Raw genomic sequence first — 16,394 nt, forward strand, 5'->3', positions numbered from 1 at the left:
ATTATACTTAAAAGCTTTTGCACAGCACAGGAGATCATGGACAATATGAAAAGACAACCTACAGAATGGGAGAAAATATTTGCAAACGATATGACCAGTAAGGGGTTAATATCCAACATATATAAACAGCTCATACAACTCAACATCAAAAAAACAAACAACATGGGAATTCCCTGGCAGTCCAGTGGTTAGGACTCTGTGCTTCCACTGCAGAGGGCATGGGTTCAATCCCTGGCCAGGGAACTAAGATTCTGCAAGCTGCCCAGTGGTGGCCAAAAAAAAATAAAAATAAATGAAATTAAAAAGTGGGGTTTATACTATATATAAAATAGATAACCAGCAAGACCCTACTGTATAGCACAGGGAACTATGTTCAATATTTTGTAATAACCTATAAAGGAAAAGAATCTGAAAAAAATAGATATATACATATGTATAACTGAATCACTTTGCTGTACACCTGAAACTAACACATTGTAAATCAACTATACTTCAATTTTTAAAATGTAAAAAATAAAAAATTTTTAAAAATAAAAAGTGGGGTTTATTACAGGTGTACAAAAATGGATTCATTTGACTATCAATAAATGCAATTCACCACAATAACAGACAGAGGCAGGAAAAAGTATTTTACAAAATTAAAATATCCACTTATGATACATAAAACACTTAGCTTAACAGAAAAAGAAGGGTGCATCGTAAATCTGTTAAAGGGGAAAATATGTGCAGATTTACCTTTCAATGAACAATAGTGAGCCAACTGGAATTCCATATGGGAAAAAAATGTACCTTGACTCCTGACACCATGCAAAATCGATTCCAGATGGAGAACAGGTCTAAACGTGAAGGTAAAGAAAAAAAGAAAGAAAAAACCTTTAAAAGAAAAACAGAGGAGAACATCTTCATGACCTTAAAATAAACACATTTCTTTTTTTTTTAATTTATTTTTTGGCTGCGTTGGGTCTTCGCTGCTGCGCACAGGCTTTCTCTAGTGGCAGGGAGCGGGGGCTACTTTTCATTGTGGTGCGCGGGCTTCTCATTGCGGTGGCTTCTCTTGTTGCGGAGCTCGGCTTCTAGGCGCATGGGCTTCAGTAGTTGTGGCTCGCGGGCTCAGTAGTTGTGGCACGCGGGCTTAGTTGCTCCGCAGCATGTGGGAATCTTCCCAGACCAGGGATCGAACAAGTGTTCCCTGCACTGGCAGGTGGATTCTTAACCACTGTGCCACGAGTGAAGTCCAAGCAAAGATTTCTTAAATGGCAGGTGATAAATAAATACTGATCATAAAAGAAAAAATTGACAAACTGAATATTTTCAACTTAGGAATTTCTCTTCCTCAAAAAATACCATTAGGGGCTTCCCTGGTGGTGCAGTGGTTAAGAATCTGCCTGCCAATGCAGGGGACACGCATTAGAGCCCTGGTCCAGGAAGATCCCATATGTCGCGGAGCAACTAAGCCAGTGCGCCACAACTACTGAGCCTGCGCTCTAGAGTCTGCGAGCCACAACTACTGAAGCCCACGTGCCTAGAGCCCGAGCTCCACAACAAGAGAAGCCACCACAATGAGAAGCCTGCTCACCACAATGAAGAGTAGCCCCTGCTCGCCGCAACTAGAGAAAGCCCACGCACAGAAACGAAGACCCGATGCAGCCAAAAATATATAAATAAAATAAATAAATTTATCAAAAAAAATACCATTAAGAGAGTGAGAAGGCAACCCATAGGACCTGCATCTGGAATATATCTAAAGAATTGCTACAAATCAAAGGGAAAGACAGACCATCTAAGAGAAGGGGAAGAAGACTCAGACCGTTCCTAAGAGGAGACGCAAGTGACCAAGAAGCAGCTCCACTGCATTAGTCATGAGGGAAATGCAGATTAAAAGCACAAGCAATGCCTACCAAAGAGCTTAGAAAATGTTGGAAAATGCCACGCCTGTGGTGGGGAGAAGCCAGAACTCCCCAGGGGAGTGTGAATTGGAACAACTTGGAACCTGTTTGGCAGAATCCATGCAAATCCTGTGGTCCTATGGCTGACATTTCACTGTCAGGAACATACCCAAGGGAAAGGTGGGCAGAGGTTCACTTAACAGCACTATTCTCAAGAACCCAAATCTGGGAACTGCCTAAATGTTCATCAACAGGAAAACGGATAAATTGAAGTATATATACCAATACAATTCCAAACAGTAAGGAGAATAAAAAGGCCTCGATTGCATGGAAAAAGCTCACAAATGCCTAAAACACTACATCCTGTGTGATCCCATTTATATGAAGTTCAAAAGCCAGCAAAACAAAACTATTGGATAGAAGTTGAGAGAGTGGTTACTGGGGCTGAATAAAAGGGGACAGAGGGGGCCTTTGGGTACCGGTAATTTTGGTTCTTAACCTGGGTGCTGGATACCTAGGTGTGCTCACTTTATAAAGATTCATCAAGCTGGACACTTAGGTGCACTTTTCTATGGGTATATTATACTTCAATAAAAAATTTCATTTAAGTAATCATTTTTAAAGTCACAGATTCATTAACAGAAGGATTTTTACCCTAGGGACTGCCAAATTTATTTCTCACAGTTTTGTAGGCTGGCAAGGCCAAGACCAAGGGGCTGGCAGATTCATTGTCTGGTGAGAGCCTGCTTCCTGGTTCACAGACAGCTGTCTTTTCACTGGTCCTCACATGGTGGAAGGGGTGAGGGAGCTCTCTGGGGTCTCTTTTATAAAGGCTCTAATGACAATCATGAGGGGTTCATCCTCATGAACTAGTCACCTTCCAAAGGCCCACCTCCAAATACCATCACACTGAGAATTAGGTTTCAACAGATGAATTTGGAGTGACATAGACATCTATAGAACTAACCCCTATGTGTCAAATGATGATCAGAATCCTAAGTCTCCTGTTCATTTTACAGATGAGAAAATCATGATTCATCATACTTCCCTAGGCTGGGACCCTCTGACCACAAACTCTGCTTGGATCATAGTGGCCACCAGGTCCTGTAGAAGACAACTGCTCATAATGGCCCAAAGCAGCAGCCTGTGTGGAATAGGTCCTCACAAAGAGCATTGGAAAGGTGCACACGTCAGTGATACGAAGCACGCAGTATAAAACATTTTATGAAACAGAAGGATTCTGACCGCCAGCTATGCAAGAAATGTATTACACATCTTATCTCCCTAGAGACAGAAATGTAGACGGGTTTAATAAAAATTATGTGGTTAGACAAATATAAAATGTCTACTGGTTTAATAAAAACTATGTGGTTATGTAAATATTGAAAAAATGAATAAAAAGTGTAAAATAGTGCTTAAATTAATTCTAAGTGGAGAAATGGTATATATATGCAAATATGTACCCATTTATCTCTGTAGATTGGTAAAGATAGCCATCTGCATATATAGTGGTTAGATAAATACAATGTTTAAATGGACACTATATACATAGGAAAATAACTTTTTTACATTTCTCGATAGATAAGATACATACAGTGATTCGATAAATATATAATCAGATACTTAATGGTTAGTTAAGTGTATTTATTAAGGCACCTGTACATTGTGAAGACAAGTTTTCCCACCAAAATCTCCAGCCAGGTCAAGCCAAGGATAGTCCTGTCCAGTCCTGTGCCGAGGTTACCAGTGGGAACATTGATCCAAGGGGGTAGCACCAGCCAGTGGTGAAAATGGATGAGAAATATGAGAATGTAATGGCAATGGCATTCCATAGGCACTGGGCACTAAGTATGTACCAGGTGATCTCAAATTACCACCCCAGGTGGATTATTCCATTAACCCCAAGTTAGAGTAGAGGAAACTGAGGCCCAACAAAGGAACATGTGGCACACTGGTAACTATAAACCTTTTAATTGTCATGAGAACTAATGGGATACTTCAGATTTTTTTTTTTTTTTTTTTTTTTTTTGGCTGCACCGTGCGGCTTGCAGAATCTTAGTTCCCCAACCAGGGATTGAACCAGCGCCCTCAGCAGTGAAAGAAGCCCTAACCACTGGACAGCCAGGGAATTCTTTACTCCTGATTTTTAAAAATTAATTAATTAATGTAGGCTATGCCGGGTCTTAGTTGCAGCATGCGGGATTTTTAGTTGCAGCATGCAGACTCTTAGTTTGGGCATGCATGCGGGATCTAGCTTCCCCGACCAGGGATCGAACCCAGGTCCCCTGCATTGGGAGCGTGGAGTCTTATCCACTGGACCACCAGGGAAGTCCCTACTCCTTATTTTTAAAGGAAATTTCAGGTTAGAGTAAATTTGCTGTACCCAAGATCTACTCCCCGCTAACCTGGGTGTCGGCTCAGTGAGAGCTGCAGATGGGAAGGACCAAGGCTGAAACAGTCCTTGACTGCCACCTAGTGGCTACTGGGGGTGGACTCCAGCCTGTCTCCCACAAAAGAAAACCGCCTTGGGATCCCACACCCTTTCTTGTCTGACTCAGAGGTGTGGCCACCGAAAAGGCCCTGGGGTGGGTAAAATGATGAACTAACCACTGGCTTCACGCCTGGTGGGGCTGTGGGCTGAGGCGGGTAGTTTCTGGGCCTGGCTTGGAGGGAGACACAGAAACACCTGGAGCTACAGTAATGTCACAGAGAAGCAAAGGCAGGGAGGCATTGAGAGACATGTGGATATAGCAAAGATACAGAAATAAAGATGTCAACAACGCAGAGACCTGGAGGGATGAGAGAAAGAGACAGAAAGAGAGAGAGTCCCAGACAGACCCAGAAAGCAATACCAAAGGATTCAGAGACACAGACACAGAAGGCTGAGGGCGGGGTGGGGGGGGGAGGATCTCCAACAGGAAGAGCCCTTACCCCTGCTCTTCCCATGGACGTCCAGGCAGTCCTCCAGCCCCATCCAAACACCCTCTTCAGGAGGTCCTGGGCACTCTAATTCTTAATCCTTTCTGGGATTCACTGGTAAGAATAGCTTATTTCAGAGTTTTCCCCAGGACAGCCTGGGTTGCTACTTCTGCTGTGGTAGGTCCAGCTTTACAGCTTCTAAAACCGAGCTGCCATTCTCTCTTTGCCCTTCTCTTTCTCCTGGTGTGTGTATTTCCCAGTTCTCCTTCATATACATTAGGCATATCTTCCTATGCATAAAAACTTCTATAGCACTTGCCTGGAGAAAACAAAACTGACTGTGGGTTTCCTCCCCAGCTGGCTCTGTCCTGAGTAGGCTAATAACGAGCTGTGAATTTGGAGGCCCAGTGACCTTTCCTGTCTTGCTGAAGACCCCTGCCTGGCTGATGAACAACGGGACCTGTTCTAACACACTGTGGCCAGCTCGTGGCCTCATCTACCCTGTGCAATCTGCTAAATTCACTCCTGTATTCCAGGACCACCTCCCTGCTGGCATTTAGCAAGCTCCTGGAGAATGTGGGGTGAGTTAACAGCAGAGGGACTTGGGAAGGTAGGAAACTTCAACTGCCAAATTCAATCCACCGTTCTCCTGCATTCTCCTCTTACCCTCCCCCACCCAGCCTCACGCTGAGGCCACATTCAGGTTTCTTCCACAAACACTGCCAATGTCTATGGCCCCAAGGCCTAGATTATGGACCCTGACCTTCTGGATTCTAATTCTGATCTCACCACTTACCATCTGGCTCTCCTTGCCTCCACTTCCCCAAGTATAAAATAGAATATTGATAGGGTCAATTTCATAGTGCTGTTGCGAGGATGCAATGAGTTAATATTGCAAAGTGTGGCACTGAACCGAGTTAAAATCAAGGACTTTGGAGTCAGACTGGCCTTGGGGAATTCACTTAATCCCTCCAAATTTCCGTTTCTCTGTAAAATGGACACAGTGACTTAAATTCACAAGGTTGGGAGTATCTAATTAAATGTTGTGAGAGGCCCTGAAGGACCTGAGATGTGAGACTGGGCCACTGTGGCTTTCAAATGTCCTGTCCCTGCAGCTGTGCTTCTTTACCCCTCCACCACTTAGTCCCTACCTCTTCCTCTTCACCCCTCCCCGTAAACCCCAGCCCACCTAGCCTGTGGCTGCAGATCCTCAGAACAATGCCTCTATTCCCATTTCAGAAACCAGAGCTACCTTTCCCATAAAACACTTTCCTCAAATTAAGAGTCCCTTTGCTCCCTCAGAGCCTCCTCCTACCCAGCATTCCAGAAGAGTCTTAACTATGACAGCAGAGCTTTGGCTGGTTTTCTTGCACAATATAAAGCAATAAAAAGTGGACAGGCAGCACCCAGTTTAACAGACCCATTGTTACTGGGACAGGTGGAGCCTCCCTTTCTTGCCTTCCAGAGGTAGGTAAGAAAGTCTTCCAGGCTGAATTGGGCGCTTACCTTTTAAATTGTTATCTATTCTAGTAGTTTCATTTATAGTTTTACTACACAGTACAGCCTTGGACTATATATAAATGTTTTTCCTCTACAACTTTGCTTCATTTGATTCGCTGGTATTCACCTTAACCCATGTATGTATATGTACTAGTTCACTCACTTCACTGTGGAATAAAGTTCTAACCCACAAAGATGTGTACTTATCTTTCTCCCGTCGGTGGAGATTAACATTGTTTCTAGTGTTTTTCTATTAAAAACAGTCCTGGTGGGAACATTTCTGCACTACAGAAGCTGCTGAAGCTGAAGCTTAGGGTCCCACGCTCCAGCCTCACCTGCCCAGGCCTCCATCCACTGCCAGATGCCCCTTCCCCGCCAGCCCCCCAAGCTGAGTTCCCCATCTGCGCCCAGACTCCCTCATTTCCTGCCATCTCCCGCCGTCACAACGCCTCAAAGTCCCCCCTCCCTACTCTAGCCACTCCCCACGCTCTGAGGGGCTTCCTGCCCCACGACCGGGCCCTCCGCCCAAGGCCAGCTCCCACCCACAGCCCCGAGCCCCTCCCACCTCACCGCCCGAGCTCCCTCACGAGCCCAGCCCGCCCACACCTGGGTCTCCACCCACACCTGAGACCCTCTCCAGTGCCCCGCATTATCCCGATCTCCGCAGTCCACACCCCTGCCCCGCCCAAGCCCTGGCGGCCCACCCACACGTCCCAGCCCCCCGCCGCAAGGTCCGGCCCCTCCCCACACTTGGGGGCCTCCCCGACATCTGTTCCCTCACAGCCGCGTCCCTTCCTCAGGGCCCCCCGCCCGCGCCTGCCACGGCCAGAGCTACACACATGCTCTATCCAGGCTCCACACCTCCCCCCGACACACACACACCAGGGCCCCATCCAAGGCCTCTGGAGGCTTGGTGGCAGCAATGTGGTCAAAGAGCATCGTCGATTCAAAGAGTATTTGACTGGGCGCTGTGAAGCAAAACGTGAAACACTCTGAAATCTTGCTGCTCCTACGTGAAAAACCCTCAATAGACGTTTTCCCGAATTTGACAACACCCCAGAATTTTACAGGACATTAGCAGTAATACATTGTGAAGCTGAAAGTGAGTTTTCTAAACTATTAGTAAAAAAAATTTTTTAAGACTGGGTCAGTCATGCTAGAAGACTCAGTATCTTACATTCTTTCTCATAGAAATGATTCTAATTTTACATATTCTGATTTTAAATATTCCAGGGAATTCCCTGGTGGTCCAGTGGTTAAGACTCTGAGCTTTCACTACCAAGGGCACGGGTTCAATTCCTGGTCGGGGAGCTAAGATCCTACAAGCTGAGCAGGTGCGGCCAAAAGAAATAAAATAAAATAAAATATTTAAGTCACTATCATAGGAAGCAGTGGCTATGGTTATGCAGTTAATGTTACCACTAAGATTAATATTTTAAAAGGCAATTAATTTTAAATTTGTTATACTTGAAATTTTGTTGTCAGCTTTTAAAATTTTGCAATTATTTTGCTTTGTCATTCTAAAGAAATATAAACTTTCACACAAACATATTATTTTTGGGCTGCCCTGGTGGCGCAGTGGTTGAGAGTCCGCCTGCCCATGCAGGGGACACGGGTTTGTACCCCGGTCCGGGAAGATCCCACATGCCGCGGAGCGGCTAGGCCCGTGAGCCATGGCCGCTGAGCCTGCGCATCTGGAGCCTGTGCTCTGCAACGGGAGAGGCCACAACAGTGAGAGGCCCGTGTACCGCCAAAAAAACAAAAAACATATTATGTTCATAATTTTGTGTTCTTTTCTTCTGGCTCTGGGCCAGCTTCAGCTCCTGCTTCCGGGATCTGCCCTCGCCCCTCTTCTGGGACAGGTGTGTATGTGCTCTGAGCGCCACACCTGGGTCATTACATCGCTGCTGGGCACCATGTTTGCACTCTTTCAGTTTTCAGAAGCAATGCCTCTTTCCCAAGGCAGGTGTGCCGATTTAGATATGGAACTGAGATGCGGTGCATCCCGCTCTGCCCAAGCCTAGGAGCCTAGAAGGTCTTAGTCACCATGGATGAAAAAATAGAATACAGCAAACTCCACCCAGCTCTAGCTGCAAAACTGGTTCTCCAAGTGCTCTGTGGTGGAAGGGGGATGGCTTCAGACCCTCACTGTGGAAAATTCCAATGTTTATCATTAGAAATTAATATATTAATATTTTACTAGTTTATTAAGAACTTGAAGGCAAGTAATAGCTCTCAAGACTTTACCCATGAAACTACAAGACGTTCTACATGACAGGAAAAAAGTTAAAACTGCTACTCAATTTTTAAAATATGATTTATTTCCCATTGTTTACTAAACTTCAACTTCAGGAGTTCGTTTTAATTTGGTAAACATTGCTTGGAGGTACTTGTTATTCTCTTTTGTAGTCTGATTGGAGTAGAACAGAACACTAGCTCCCTTTGTTTATTGGTAAAGCTGCATAACAAATAACTGCAAAACGTTGCAGTGCTTTTAGATGAGCTACTGCAGTGGAGACAACAAAGACTTTGTCAAGCTTTGATTGCATTTGAATCCAGATTTCAGGCGGCCACAAATTCAATGCATTATTTATGGAACAGACGAGGTTCTAGAAACTACTGACATTCATAGTTATGTTCAATGCTAACAAACACAGAATTAAGACCCTTTCCAATCATAGTGCCTCTCGTCTGTTCAGCCACTGTTTTCAGGTTTTCAACCCTAACATTCAGTGCCAGTAAAAACATTCTTTTATTCTATTATTGCCAAATAAGTAATTCTCCTAATCAGACACTTAATCTTATTATAACTAACTTATACAAAGATGTAGAGGAGACACATTTCTTGGAACGAGAGCAACTGGTTCTAGATAAGAGACACTTTTCATAAATTATGCTCTAATATGAAACCTGGGGATGTATTTGACTTCATTGGTTCAGTTTAACAAGGGGAAAAGGGCAAAGGGAAATTTATCACTATGTCATGCAAATGTTTTAAACCTGTTTCTAACACTGACCAACTCTAACCTCCCAATCTAAGAAAGCAGTCTCTCTACCCCATCGTTCTACATCTCAGCCACTTTATGTGTCTTCACTACATTTGTCAATCAATACTTGAAACATTATACCATCTATTTCTCTTTCTTACTTGTCCCCATCATAATATCAGCCATTCAAGGCAGGAGCTTTGCATTACCCGGTTGGAACCTTCAGTTCCTGGAGAAGTGCCAGAACAGTAGTAAAATTCAAAATATATGTTGAATCAGTAAATAAATATCAAGTAATTATACTAAAATGAAAATACTTTGAAAGTTGTAAAATCAAATTATAATGTATTAAATTTAAAAAGCATGGTACAGGAGACTTCCCTCTCCGTCCAGTGGTTAAGACTCCGAGCTTCCACAGCAGGGGGCATGGGTTTGATCCCTGGTCGGGGAACTCAGATCCCACACGCCACGTGGCATGGGCCAAAAAAAAAAAAAAAAAAAAAAGCATGGTACACATAGTACATGCATAGTGATACAAACTTTTACACAATTGGCACCTTAGTGAAAATAAAATGTACATTTATTGACACAAAATGTCTAAATAGATAGCCATCAGCTTAAAATTCACACACATGCATGCACACCAAAGAGAAATATATATAATATAATATATATATATTATATGTACACACCCTGTACACACCCTAAAAAACATTGAAATTGTACAATTTAAGTGGGAGAATTGGTTGGTACGTGAATTCATATCTCAACAAAGCTGTTTTTAAATCCCATTCAAAATAAATCACATGCACAATTTAACATGGAGAGTGGTGATTAAGAGCTGGTTCTGGGGCCACCGCTTCCAGCTATGAGGCCGGGTGCTTCTCTTAATCTCTCTTTGCCTCATTTCCTCATCCTGAAATGGGGTGAGAGTCCTCCCTGGAAAGGTTGTTGTGAGGATGACATGAGTTAACACATGGAAAGTCAGTCCTGGAAAGCAGCCTGCCAGGTAGCAAGCTCTCACCAAGGCTGCCATTGTGGATGCACCCAGAGTTCGGGGAGCTAGTCCCCTAAGGGGGTCATAGTCTGAGGGAGTGACACACATCAATGATAATCCCCATATGATGTGCTCGGTGGTGGCCTGTGTGACCAGGTGGATACGGGAGTGACCTGAGATAGGGAACTCTGAAATAGAGAAGGGTGGGTATAGGGGAGGTGACACAACATGAAGGTTTATTTCAGAAGTTGTTGACTGGGAGGTGTGCCCAAGAGGTACTTCAATGATAAGATCGAGGGCTGAGTAGTCTGGTTGAGAGACATGAGCAGTAGTTGGACAAGGGAGCTAAGACACCCTTGGGGGAGGAGGAAAGCATCTCTGAGCTCTAAGAGAAGCAGAATGAAAGGTCGAAGAGAAATGACGTCGCCTGGCATCTCAGTTTTCTGAACCCTTGCGCTTCTCTCCTCTATGCACAGGTTCCCACCCTCACTCTTCGAAGGACTTTCTCAAATACAAATCTAACAATGTCTTTCCCCGGGTTGAAGCCCTCCCTCCAAGGTCCACTGCCGGCTTTCTGGCCTCACTCCACGCGGCCCGCCTCCTCCGCTCGTCCCCCTCCTTCCTGGCCTCCCGATGCTCTGTCCCTTCACCTCAGCTATCCCTCACAGCCTCTAAGGTCCCAGGTCCTGAAGCCCACGACCTCCGGAAGATCGTGGCCATCACGGAGGCGCGAATGGATAAATGGGTGGACAAAGGCTCCAGAAGTGACTCAACCAGAGCCCCAACCATTACAAGAGGATATACCGGTGGGGAGGGGGAGGGGAAGAAGAGCTGCGCAGGCGTAATAGGGCGGCTGCTTGACAGGTCCTCGGGTGAACCAGAGCAGCCAATCCGCACGAAGAGGGGGCGGGACCGCTTCGCGACGGGAAAGCCCTGCCCACACTGCCTGCAGGAGAGAGAGTGGGTACGGATGGCTTCTTGGAAGGGGCCTCCTAGAAGCCTATGAGGTCTTTTCTGGCCGGAGTCAGCCAAAGTGATCCGGGCCTTCACTCTAGACTCCGAGGGGGAGTGGCTGCCCCAGAGACCTCCATATCCCCATTCTTGAGACACTCCCTCACACCGTTTCTGTATCCCCTCGTCTAGAAGGCTCTTAGATCTTGCAGCGTGAAGGGCCCCTCCCGCCGCCTCCCCAGGGCACAAGAGTCAGCCAAGGCCGAGATCCGGCAAAAGCCCTTCATCTCTCAAACTGCCGCTACCCTTCAGATGGCCCTCCTTGTACCCTGTCTTACACCCACTCACCTCCTGCTCTAACACTGGCAGGCAGGTGAGCAGAGTCAGGCTGCCTCCTTCCCCACGGTCCTCACAGGGAGTGAGTCCCAGATCTGTGGGCAAGGAGCCCAGCACCCTGAGCACACAGAGGGGGACCTGCAGAACACGTCAGAGAGAGGGGGAAGAAGAACAGGGGGCTCCTGAGGGAGACAGCACAGGAAGTGGTCCAGGTGGGAGTTCAGTAAGTCTCAGAAACTGGCAGAAGCCTCAGAGGGCAGAGATTCCCTCTGCCCTTGTTCTTTCATGAATGGGGTCTTTTCCCTACTCTACCAGACCCTTCAAAACAGACAATCTCAGCTTCCTACTGATGCCTGTGACATTCAGTCCATCTTGGAAGTTAGGAAGAAAACACATCATGTTCCCATTATGTGCCAGGCATGATGCTATCCTCTTCCCTTTATCTCTGGTCAATCTTAGATAATTCCTGTTTTATTATCTTTCCTCAGGGAAATTAATGACTTTGAGGATGCATCTATGTTCTTCGCAGAGCAATCGGTAGTGCTTAGAGAAGGGGTAAAGCACCATTTGGGAGTGTGAGGGGCTGTGGCAGTGATTGACGTGAGCAGAAGAGAGAGTCCTGCGTGTGAGTGCCGATTTCAGGCGGCCACTCTTGGCAACAGACTTCCCTCCTTCCACACAAGGTCTTTTGTATCATTTGCAGCACTGAGTCCAGAAGGGGAAGAGAGAGTTCAGAGCTGGATCTTGCAGCTTTCTCTCTTTTTGATACCTCTAGGTTCTCATCTGCACCACCCAACTCAGGCTGGCTCTCCATCACCCACTCCTCCCAGCCTTTCATCATTGGAGTTTTGATTTCCCTGTAGGTCTCAGTGCCTCTCACCCAACTCTCCCATCTGGTAGGTAAGAAGTCAGACCCAGGGGCTTCCCTGGCCCGTCTAGTGGTTAAGACTCCGTGCTCCCAATGCCGAGGGCATTCCCCCTGGTGGGGGAACTAAGATCCTGCAGGCCGCCTGGCGAGCCCCCCAAAAAAGAAAAGAAATCAGACCCAAATGGATGGCTCCAGAAATTCTGATAAGGAATGCATGCCCAAGAAGCAGGGCAAGTGGCCAGTCCTCCTCGAAAGTGACTTCCTGAAAACAGCCTTCACTGCCAGTCTAGCCCCTCAGGAATCACACCTTGAGAGCACAGTTGTTCATCCTAAATACTCCTAACAAATAAGACACTTCTTAATACACAAAGCTTTTAAAGTTTTCTATACCCAGTTTCATGACTATTTATAAGCGCTGGGTTTAATATCTAAGAAGCTAAATTCATTAGCTTGGGACCTGACTTGTGCCACTTCCAGTGTGGAAGGCATTGTTGCCCGCTGCTGAGTGTGTGGCCGGGCTTTGGGGTCTCTTAGACGGGACAGATGCGATACTCAGCCCTGATGCACCTATACTGAACTTTGGCAAACGGGGGAGATGAGGTGGTGACTTACTGTTGTGCTTGCAGAAGCTACACACAGGTAGCTGGGCTCCCTCTCCCTGGTTCTGCCCTGGGCTCAACCTGTCCTCTACCTTGAACCAGTGTCAATACCACCTGGCTCAGGTGAAGTTTTCTTTCTTCCTGTTAAAGGTGAAATACCTCATGGTGATAAGAGGTGGGAGTGGAGGATCCCTAAAAAGGGCAGAAGCTTCAGGATGGGGCAAAAGCACTAGAACCTTCTGGAGAAGTGGATCTGAGGTCCTTTTCATACTTCCTGGAGACCTTCCAAAGCACCTGGGACTTAAAGGGTCCTCTTCCTCAAATGCCTGCTTTCTTGCTGCTTATTCCCCACAGGAGGAGTCTGGAAACTTGAGCTGAGTCTCCATTCTGCTACCTTGAGCAAGACCATTATCTTCTCTGGAGCACAGTTACCCCATGGGGTCTCTCTAATGATGACCCCCCTTTCTCTCATGCTGCAGATCTTACTGGGTGTATATCAGGGCCATTCCCAGCTACACGAACAGCCCCTGTGAACTGAGCAGCATAATCAAATGTCATCATCACAACAAACATTCAAAGTCGGCTCAGTCATGGTTCCCACTTCATGGATGAGCAAATAGGCAGGAAGACGGTAAGTCAGTTGCTCAAGTGCACATAGCAAGTAACTAACAGAGCCTGGATTTGACTCCAAAGTATGTGCTATTAATGGTTCTTCTGACTCTCGAGGTTCACAAACTCTCCTCACACAGGGCCTGGAAAGCATTCATTCCACACATACAAATTGAGGGCTGGCCATGGGTTGGCCCCGTGCCACTGCAGCCCCTCCACCCCAAACCTCAAAGGTATGTCCTGTTATTACTTCATTTTATTTTTTTAAAATAAATAAATTTATTTATTTATTTTTGGCTGCACTGGGTCTTTGTTGCTGTGTGCAGGCTTTCTCTAGTTACGGAGAGCAGGGCGGGGGGGGCTACTCTTCTTTGCGGTGCGCGGGCTTCTCATCATGGTGGCTTCTCTTGCTGCAGAGCACAGGCTCTAGGCGCGCAGGCTCAGTAGCTGTGGCATGGAGGCTCAGTAGTTGTGGCTCACAGGCTCTAGAGCACAGGCTCAGTAGTTGTGGCGCATGGGCTTGCTCCGCGGCATGTGGGATCTTCCTGGACCAGGGCTCGAACCTGTGTCCCCTGCTTTGGTAGGCAGATTCTTAGCCACTGCGCCACCAGGGAAGTCCCGTTACTCCTGAGGCTCAGAATGAAGGAGCTGCCTGAGATCTCCCAGTGAGCAAGTGGCAAGCTAGGCTTCACATCCAGCTCTTTCTGGTCCGGGAGCCCCGGTCTTAAGCTCTGAGCAAGAACCGAATCTTGAAAATAGGAAGCACCATGGAAGGTTTTCGTGAGGAGGTGCAACATGTTTGCACTAGGAAGGCCCTCCGGCTTCCTACTCACCTGAATCCTCCCCATCCTGTCTTTCAGGGCTCTGTCCTGCCCTCTGACCCCCAGCACTGGGAGCTGCTGGTGGCTTCCTGTCCTCAACAATTCAATCAAAATCTATTTATCAGTATTGGGAATAAGGGCGGCAACAGTCCTGCTTCAGTTGGTCACTGCGCAGTGGGAGAAGAGGGTGAAAAGAGAGGAATCAGGGAGGGGGGACAGCAGAATAGAGGGGCCCGTGGTCGTCCAGCGTCAAGGGCACAGGTCGAAGGCACGTGGTGGGGTGAGGGACAGGAAGAGCTTGGCCGGTGGTGCACAAGGCAGGCGCGGGGGTCCGCCGAGGGAGGCGGCCCACTCCTCATCCCAGGGCTGGTGGTCCTCCCCTCACCCCACCACCCCATCTCACACCCCTGCCCACAGGCAGCAGGCAGGAAAGCGAGGGCAAGGTGGGGGGCTTCTGACTCCAGCTTCTGGTCCCCAAGGGCTAAGTGGTTGTCAGGACGTGGTCAGAGGGTGGGCAATCCTGTGGGGTGCCCATCAGCCCCAGCTCTCCTCCCATGAAACCCAGTCCAAGGAAAAGCGATGCGACGGCCGAGCAAATGGAGCCTCAAGGCCAGCCCCACCGCCTCGATGACACGATGTTCCCCGAACGCCCGCCCCCCAGAAGTCCTGGAACCCGCACTTCTGGCCCAAGTACCCAGAAATATCCTGTCCCCTTCCACACATTTCTGGGCCCCTCGTTTAGGATCTAGGTGAGCTAAGGAAACTGAAAGCCCCCTTCTCCTCAAGAGACGGGTCTGAGGCCCATCCCCCTCCCCTCCCTTCGCTTAGCCTCTGAGAGGGCCTGGGGCCCTCTGCTCGGTGGGTGTGGCAGGTGAGCCGTCTCCTTTAAGAGTGCACTGGGGAGAGGGAACTGCAGGAATCTTAAGGAATCTGACCAGTTCCTTCGGCGCGAGAGTATTGTTGCCCTGGGCGGGGCTGCTGGGCTTAAAAAGCTGGAACCCACCTGGGCTGGACGCAGCTCCAGGAGCCTCCTCAGACCAGCTCTCTGCACTCATCTCTCAGGTGAGCATGTTTCCACCAGGACTTCGGGGCTCCTAGGAAAAGGGGTGGGGGCAGAGCGGGTACCAGTCTGAGGAAGGGGTGGTAGCTGCCTGAGTATTCTCAGTAACGCGTGTGTGTTTGGGGGATTGGAGGACTGGAGGCTGCCTGCTCTGTGCCCACTGTCATATGGAAGGAAGGTGGGGTGGAGGCTGGAGGAAACAGGAGCCAGTCTTTGGCTAAAGAATATGTAAAGTGCAGTTGTGACCCTCACGATCCAGGAATTCCAGGGTGGTGGAAGGGGCAGGGAGAGACAGATTGGCCAAAGGAGGGCCAGGTTTGGCAATTGCTCAGAGCCAACAGACCCCCATGTTCCCAAGGAGCGTGTTAATAGTCCCTCCTTCCTATGGCAAAAGGACCCGTGTACTTGTACATGTACTTATTGTAACACGTTTCAGTACTTACTATGTGCTATGCGCTATTCTTAGGCTTAACATATAGTAACTCATGTAATTCAGTCATAACCTTGTGAGGTTGCTATTATAATTATCCTCATTTTTACAGGGCACTGAAGCACAGAGAGGTTAAGTAACCCAGCTGAGTCACACAGCTGTTAAGTGGCTGAGAGAGGAATTCTCTGGCATGTAATAACTGGGGTTGCAGTCTGGAACACTGACAATCCCTATGCCTGCCTGAGGCTAACAAAAGGCAGAAAGCTGGTAGAAAGCTGGTCTTATCTCAAGGACACAGCCACCCTAGGGACTAGTAAATGAAGATATGGATAGTTCCCACCCTAAGGAGAAAGAAGGAGCCATGTCCCACCCACCAGGCAGTTTCCTGCCAACAGCAGTCTGTACTCTGAGAGTGGAATTTGGGGCTACCT

Source organism: Mesoplodon bidens (assembly GCF_964165515.1).
Source record: "Mesoplodon bidens genome assembly, chromosome: 1".
Classification (NCBI taxonomy): domain Eukaryota; kingdom Metazoa; phylum Chordata; class Mammalia; order Artiodactyla; family Ziphiidae; genus Mesoplodon; species Mesoplodon bidens.